Source organism: Octopus sinensis, linkage group LG1, assembly GCF_006345805.1.
Source record: "Octopus sinensis linkage group LG1, ASM634580v1, whole genome shotgun sequence".
NCBI classification, from domain to species: Eukaryota; Metazoa; Mollusca; class Cephalopoda; order Octopoda; family Octopodidae; genus Octopus; species Octopus sinensis.
This window is the reverse complement of record NC_042997.1, coordinates 194,015,522-194,022,469: the sequence shown is the minus strand read 5'-3', so window position 1 is coordinate 194,022,469 and position 6,948 is coordinate 194,015,522. Positions and strand designations below refer to the sequence as shown.

General features: G+C 37.4%; 1 non-coding gene across 1 annotated transcript; it reads right to left on the bottom strand.

The window, feature by feature from the left end:
- Positions 1-716: 716 nt before the first annotated feature.
- LOC115219867 lies at positions 717-875 on the bottom strand. The gene has a single exon (XR_003882378.1). It is a non-coding gene; the product is annotated as a U1 spliceosomal RNA (small nuclear RNA).
- Between the last annotated feature and the right edge of the window lie 6,073 nt (positions 876-6,948).

Here is a 6,948-nt window from a genome sequence, read left to right as displayed (position 1 = left end):
TTCATTGACGTAGTAATGTGTTTACCCCTATCGTAAAGACCAATCATTGACAAAAAAAATACCAGCGATAATGAAAGTGCCGATGCATTCATTCATAAGTAACTATCTCTTGTCTTGTCTGGCAGCTGCGGAAATTCTTTTGCTGGTTTTCGCTTCCTTTCATATTTAGTATCCTGTTAACGTCTCTACTTTCAGCTGTATTAAATACATAGTTATTTTAAATATTTTTCTATCTTTTATTTGTTCCAGTCATTAGACTGCGGCCATGCTGGAATGTTTCAAGAATTGAGGAATTTTAGTCGATCGAATTGATTCCAATACTTAGTTTTTTAAAAAGCCTAGTACTTATTCTATCGGTCATTTTTGTCGAACCGCTCCGTTACGGAGACATAAACAGACCAGCACCAGCTGTCACGCAGTTGGGTGGACACACACACATACACACACACACAAACACACACACACACACACACACACACACAAATAGGTTTGGCGGGATATATTATACGGGTAGACACCCTATCAGCTCTCAGATAAGTTCCAGTTAACGGCTAACCACAGCAATCAATATCTGACGTCTGTGACTACCTTTAGTTGTTAGTCATTCCGTGAATTCTTCCGATAGATAATTCGTGAATTCTCCGTTGGACAGTAAAAGTTGTCTGGAATGTATATTAAAATTAATAATAATAATAATCTGTTCTTTGTTTGATTTCCGAGGTGAGCGCGAACGCAGACCCCACACTTAGAAATAGCGCACCCGAGTCGCCCACATTTAGGGCGATCGCAAAGGTCAACCCAACCGGAGTGCAATGGAAGGGCCTCACTCTGGGAGAACCACCTTGCTGATCATGGTTAACAATAATAAAGAGTATGGAACATTTTACATTCACAAAATGGGAAGTGGGGAGTGTTGTTATTTATAGGTATGTGCTGTTGACCTCAGCTTCCCCCCAGTCGTTGACCGAAGTTAGGGTTTGGTCTCAAAATAGGTTATGGCCGAGATTGTTGCTTTTGTAAAGCTTTTTGTTCGTTTTAATGGTTGTAAGTGTTATTTTTGATTCCCAGTGTAGTGTCTGCATTGAAGGGTTCTTTAGTTGTATTAACTTATTGGTTGGGCTACTCATTATTTGTATCGTACATTGTGTAGGGGATTTTTTTTATTAATGATGGTTATTAAATATTTTTATGTTTAGGTCATGTTTTTCCTATTTGTGATATCAAACCCGATTATTTCTAGGGCGTTGGCTGCCTAGAATTGTCTTTATATCTCTTAAAGGTTCAACCGTGCGTCTGTAAACACCAAAGGGCTTGTTCGTAACTTATATTGGATCTAGTTTTTTTCATTCGCAAAATATGTATTTTTTAAAAGGAAGTAAAAAATCTGAAAACCTGCTATAATAATGTAGCCTTCCAGTCTCTTTGTTTTGAAGGTATGATGCTGTGGAGAAAAAGAATTTGAGAAAAAAAGTTACAGAGGTTTAAATATAAAAAAAATTGTACTTTTTATCCAATAGCGAGACAGAAAAGTCATTATAAACATAGTGCGTTCCAAACAGTTCTCTTCCCAATAATGGGACTATGGGAACCGGCTATTATTGCTACCACTTAGTTTGAAGTCTACATTGCAGTTTGAAGTCTACATCGGTTCGTCCATTTAATACAGCCTACTTATATCATTTCAGTAGCTGTTTTTCCAGTTTGGACAGAAGCAATGCGTGGACCATGCGGTCAATCGTACGTACCCCAAGAAAGGGGATTTTCTGCCCCCAGAAGCCCCATTACTCATTATGTGAGAGCTTTGAGGTTGTACCCTGTGAAATTTAGAGTTTAGCGTCTGACCTGTTCATTGTAGGTTTCTAAATAAACAGAAATACCTAATAAAATCAACGTACATCATCTTACTGTTTCTCTTGTTTCTTCATTGATTGGTAATATTATTTTTTTTAATTTGTTATATTAATACATTTGTCTGAATGTGTTTACTTTATGCGTACTTCAGTATTATGTATACCTGTCATGTATTTGTGTACATCATTAATATATAAGTACATGTGAATGTATGTATTCATATATAAGTTTATGTGTTCATTTATGCATTCATGTGTGTGTGTGTGTGTGTGTGTGAAGGGAGCGTCTGTCTCCAAAACTCCAAAGTTGAGTAACGTTTTGATGCTTGGATTTGTTAACTACGATAAGAATAACACTGGTCAACAAAGAATTTGACCCAAAGAAAAGAATACCTGTATCATACGTTTTTGCGTGCAGAATTCAAAATTAACGTCAAATTATGTGTCATCCACAGTTTCTCTGTTCCACGATATCCCTCTCAGTTCCTGTTGCGTGGGTTAAATTTCAGTTAAGCTGTTGAGATGTGAAGCTAACGGTTTAAGAAATACTCCTAATTAAAATTTTTATGAACAGAATTAACCTAGTGAAATCATAAATTCAGCTATCTGTGTCAATGAGTCCCAAAAATATATGAAATAAGAAATATGTAAAAATACTAACACACAAAAAATACTAACAGAAAAAAAATCACAGAAAAATACTAACACACTGAAGCACAGAAAATTATGTAATATACACACACAGAAAAATTAAAACAAAACACTCGGGGGAAATGAATCTTGTAATGTGAATAATTAAGTGTGTAAAAATCGCCATAGACAACGGCGGCACAGATAACAGTCAACCACAACACAGCGTGTAGTTGACATGGTAACAAGTTGCTAATGCCACGCCGTCTGTTGATTGGCTAAAATTACCCAAACTTCTCAACTTTAATGCCAACTAACAACCTGATTCTTTAATTTATGAGATAAAGTAATTGGTTAATCGTGATCAAAATTCAGAATTACATCGATACACCAAAATTGAAAGCAATCTAAGCAAAATTTAGGGGTGGGGGCTCCTTTTGTGAATGAGAAAGAATGGATCCTTGTATTAATTAATGTGCATTTTGATGTAAATATTTGGTAAAGCTCCTCTGCGCGAAAGTCGCATCAATTTTTTGATAAGGCTAAGTAGTACTAATTAGTTCCCAGTCAATAGAATAGCTATTGTTATTGACTCAGCAACGGAAACACGTGTAGGTCATTAAAGTATGTTGTATATAACTATAAATTAAGCTTTGTGGTTGTACAAGTCTTCATACCCTTTATAATTATTAACTAGCAGTCATACCCGGCGTTCCTCGGGATTTAAATGGCATAGTTTGTATATATGGTACAATTAAGTTGAAACATGTGATATGGGGAAGTGCAGCATTGACAACAAAACATTTGTGGAGTAAATGAAGGGCTACTTCGACTAAGTGAGATGTCATGCGTCTCTTTGGAAGATTCCATGCCCTAACCTTGTCATTGAAAAGTGGGTGGGGTATGTGATTTTTGAGCGCACCAAAAAACTTTCAGTGGATATACTCTCCATTGCGGCTGTCGGCATTGCCGCTATCACGCTGAACCGGTGGTTTTCAACCAGGGTTCCTCGGAACCTTAGGGTTCCGCCAGTACAGTCCAGGGGTTCCGCAAGAAGTTACAAAACTGCTAAAATCGGCAGTAATTTTAAATTCTTCTGTGCAGATATGTGTGCATAAGACTATTAAATTATTGCACAGGGGTTCCCCGAGCCAGTGGAATGTTTTCTTGGGGTTCCGCTCCAGCAAAAAGTTTGAAAAGCACTGCGCTGAACAATCAGCAGATATAGAACTACATCTATGTGATGAACTAAGCCTGTGGGCGCGCTTAACAGCACCACATGAGAGAAATCTACATGAAAGAAATGACGTGGTAAGGTTGGGATGGCAAGGAAGCGATTGAAAACAACACTGCCATGTAATATTTCGGTTTGGAATCAATAGTCATGGCTCAACTCCTTAGCGTAAACAACGTGCGACCATTATGAGGACAACTCAGCTCCCAAACGAAAACAGTTCTGCATGCAGCGTCCGGGTACGCAAGGTCATATTAAGGACACAGTCTCGAACAAACGTAGTTGGGTCGTGTGACGTTGGGTTGCTGATGTGGTTGGGAATCAATAGTCGTGGCTCAACCATGCATTCCTTCAGATAAACAATATTCAACCATTGTGAGGACAACTCAGCTCCCAAACGAAAACAATTCTGCATGTAGCGTCCGGACATGCAGTGTCGCGTTAAGGACACTGTCTCTCACTAACGTGGTTCGGCCTTAGTCACAATAAATTAGTAGGTTAATGTACATGCAATATTTCGGTTTGTAACCAATAACTGAAGATTTGTTTGAGCTTCGTCTATGCATAGAAGGAAGACATTGATACTGAAGCTAAAAGAAAATAGTTGCTCAGGATTTAACATATTTTAGCATATTTTTCATTATAAACATAGTGCGTTCCAAACAGTTTTCATTCCAATAATGAGACTATGGGAACCGGCTATTATTGCTACCACTTAGTTTGAAGTCTACATTGCAGTTTGAAGTCTACATCGGTTCGTCCATTTAATACAGCCTACTTATATAATTTCAGTAGCTGTTTCTCCATTTTGGACAGAAGCAATGCGCGGACTATGCGGGCAATCGTACGTACCCCAAGAAAGGGGGTTTTCTTCCCCCCAGGAGCCCCATTACTCATTATGTGGAAAATTTTAAGAGTCTAAAACCATTTCTGGAACATAAGTAATGTATGTTCTCAGTTTCGGGAAAATCAATTGCGAACTTCAGAAGTTCTGCAGGGTTTACACACACACACACAACACACACACACACACACACACACACACACACACACACACACACACACACACACACACGCACATACACACACACACATCCTCAGTTTATATATATAGATGATATTGATTAAATATTGTATCTGAACATACTCCCTTATACTTTTGAAATATCTCTAATTTTACTACCCCGTATATTGGATACCATTTCTTGCGATTTCCTATATTTATCCACCCGCAATGAAGCGAATAGTTCTTATATTAGTTTAACGTATACTATAAGTTTCTATTTGTATGATAATTTAATTCCGTTACACATTCATTAGAGAATATGTCTATCATGATCTATACACTATATTTATGAAAAGCTTTAATATATGTTTTCTTATACATTAAAGTATCCCGTTATTAAATTTTGAATTTAATTTCTAGCCTTCTATATATTGATTTTAATTTTCTAGCTTTAACATTACAAATTTGCTAGGTTATAATATACTACCTCCCTTATTCTCTGAATTTATATTGCTTATCCCTTCGGTTTTTCATTATCTGCCCCTTTAACATAATAATCCAAATGGCCCTTCTTATCCTTCTTTCTTCCAATTATCACCCCTTTCCCATCAGGCATTCCCTTATTACTAACCTACACCCTACCTTTTTGTGTAGATAAAGCTGGATATATGGTTCCAGTATATTGAGAATTTAGTAGATTTATCACTATTAACTACAATACAGTCGAAAACTCCCAGTAGATTTTATTCTAGATAGTTGAAAACTACACTCTACATATTGTCTTCCAAGTGTAAGTAACTAGGTAACCACTCTTTTTATTCTTACACAAGATCTCAGAGTGTTTGATTTCATGTTGACATAAGTACTTTTCTACTTTTAAATTCTTCTCATTATAATCATTATTTTATCTATACATTTTAATCATCTTATCCCACCAAATTTTGAACTCGTCCTAGTTTATATTAGCACATATTTCATAAACCTCGTAATTTTTTTATTTATTTATCGTTTTTTTTTTGAAATTTTTCTTACACTATGAACATTCGCCCAACAACATGGAATCCCGGAATTTATGAAATGTTTATATTTGTATATAATAACTATATTCTTAAACATATTTTTACAATCCCACGAATAATTTGAGGACTTCTCTTTTGGATTATCGGGAACTGTTATCACATCAGCTCGGACTTCTTAATTTATCTATATGTATTTATGCAATTACTTATCCGACTTTGATTAGGAGTATTATTGACCCTGGAACTTGTCTCTTTCAAATTAATACTATATATATGCTTTCTTTTATTCTTTTACACGCTTCAGTCATTCTGACGGTGGTCATGCTGGATCACCACCTTTAGTCTAACAAATCAACCCGAGAACTTATTCTGAGTATGTCCAGTACTTACTCTATCGTTCTTTTTTGCCGAACTGCTATATTACGGGGACTTAAGCACTCCAACATCGGTTGTCAAGCAATGGTGGAGGACAGACACACAAATACACACACATATATATATACATACTATGGGATTCTTTCAGTTTCCATCTATCGAGGCTATAATAGAAGACACTTGCTCCAAGGTGCCATGCAAGGGGACTGAACCCGGAACCATGTGGTTTGGAAGTAAACTTCTTACCACTCATCCACTTGTATATGTACGTGTGTGTCTGTGTCTGTGTGTTGTCCCACCGCGTGACAGTCGGTGCTGGTCTGTTTACCTCCCCCGTAACGGAGCGGTTCGACAAAAGAGACCGAGAGAATAAGTACCAGGCTTCAAAAAAAAGTCCTGGGCTTGATTCATTTGGCTAAAATTCTTCAAAGCAGTGCCCCAGCAGTCTAATTCTTTTCTAATCTAGGCACAAGGCCTGAAAGTTTGGGGGAGGGGCCAGTCGATTAGATCGACCCCAGTACGCAACTGGTATTTAATTTATCGACACGGAAATGATGAGAGGCAAAGTAGACCTTAGCGGAATTTGAACTAAGAGCGTAAAGACAGACGAAATACCGCTAAGTATTTCGCCCTTAGTTCTAATGTTTCTGCCAGCTCGCCGTCTTATGGCTGCAGTCTAATGACTAAAAAAATATAAAAAAATAAAGCGCCCTCTTAAAACCTATCCAGGCTTATGGGCCCAGTTTCCCGGTTTCAATGGCGTATGTGTTCCCCAGCTGGACGGGACGCCAGTCCATCTCAGCGTTACTCATTTTTGCCAGCTGAGTGGACTAG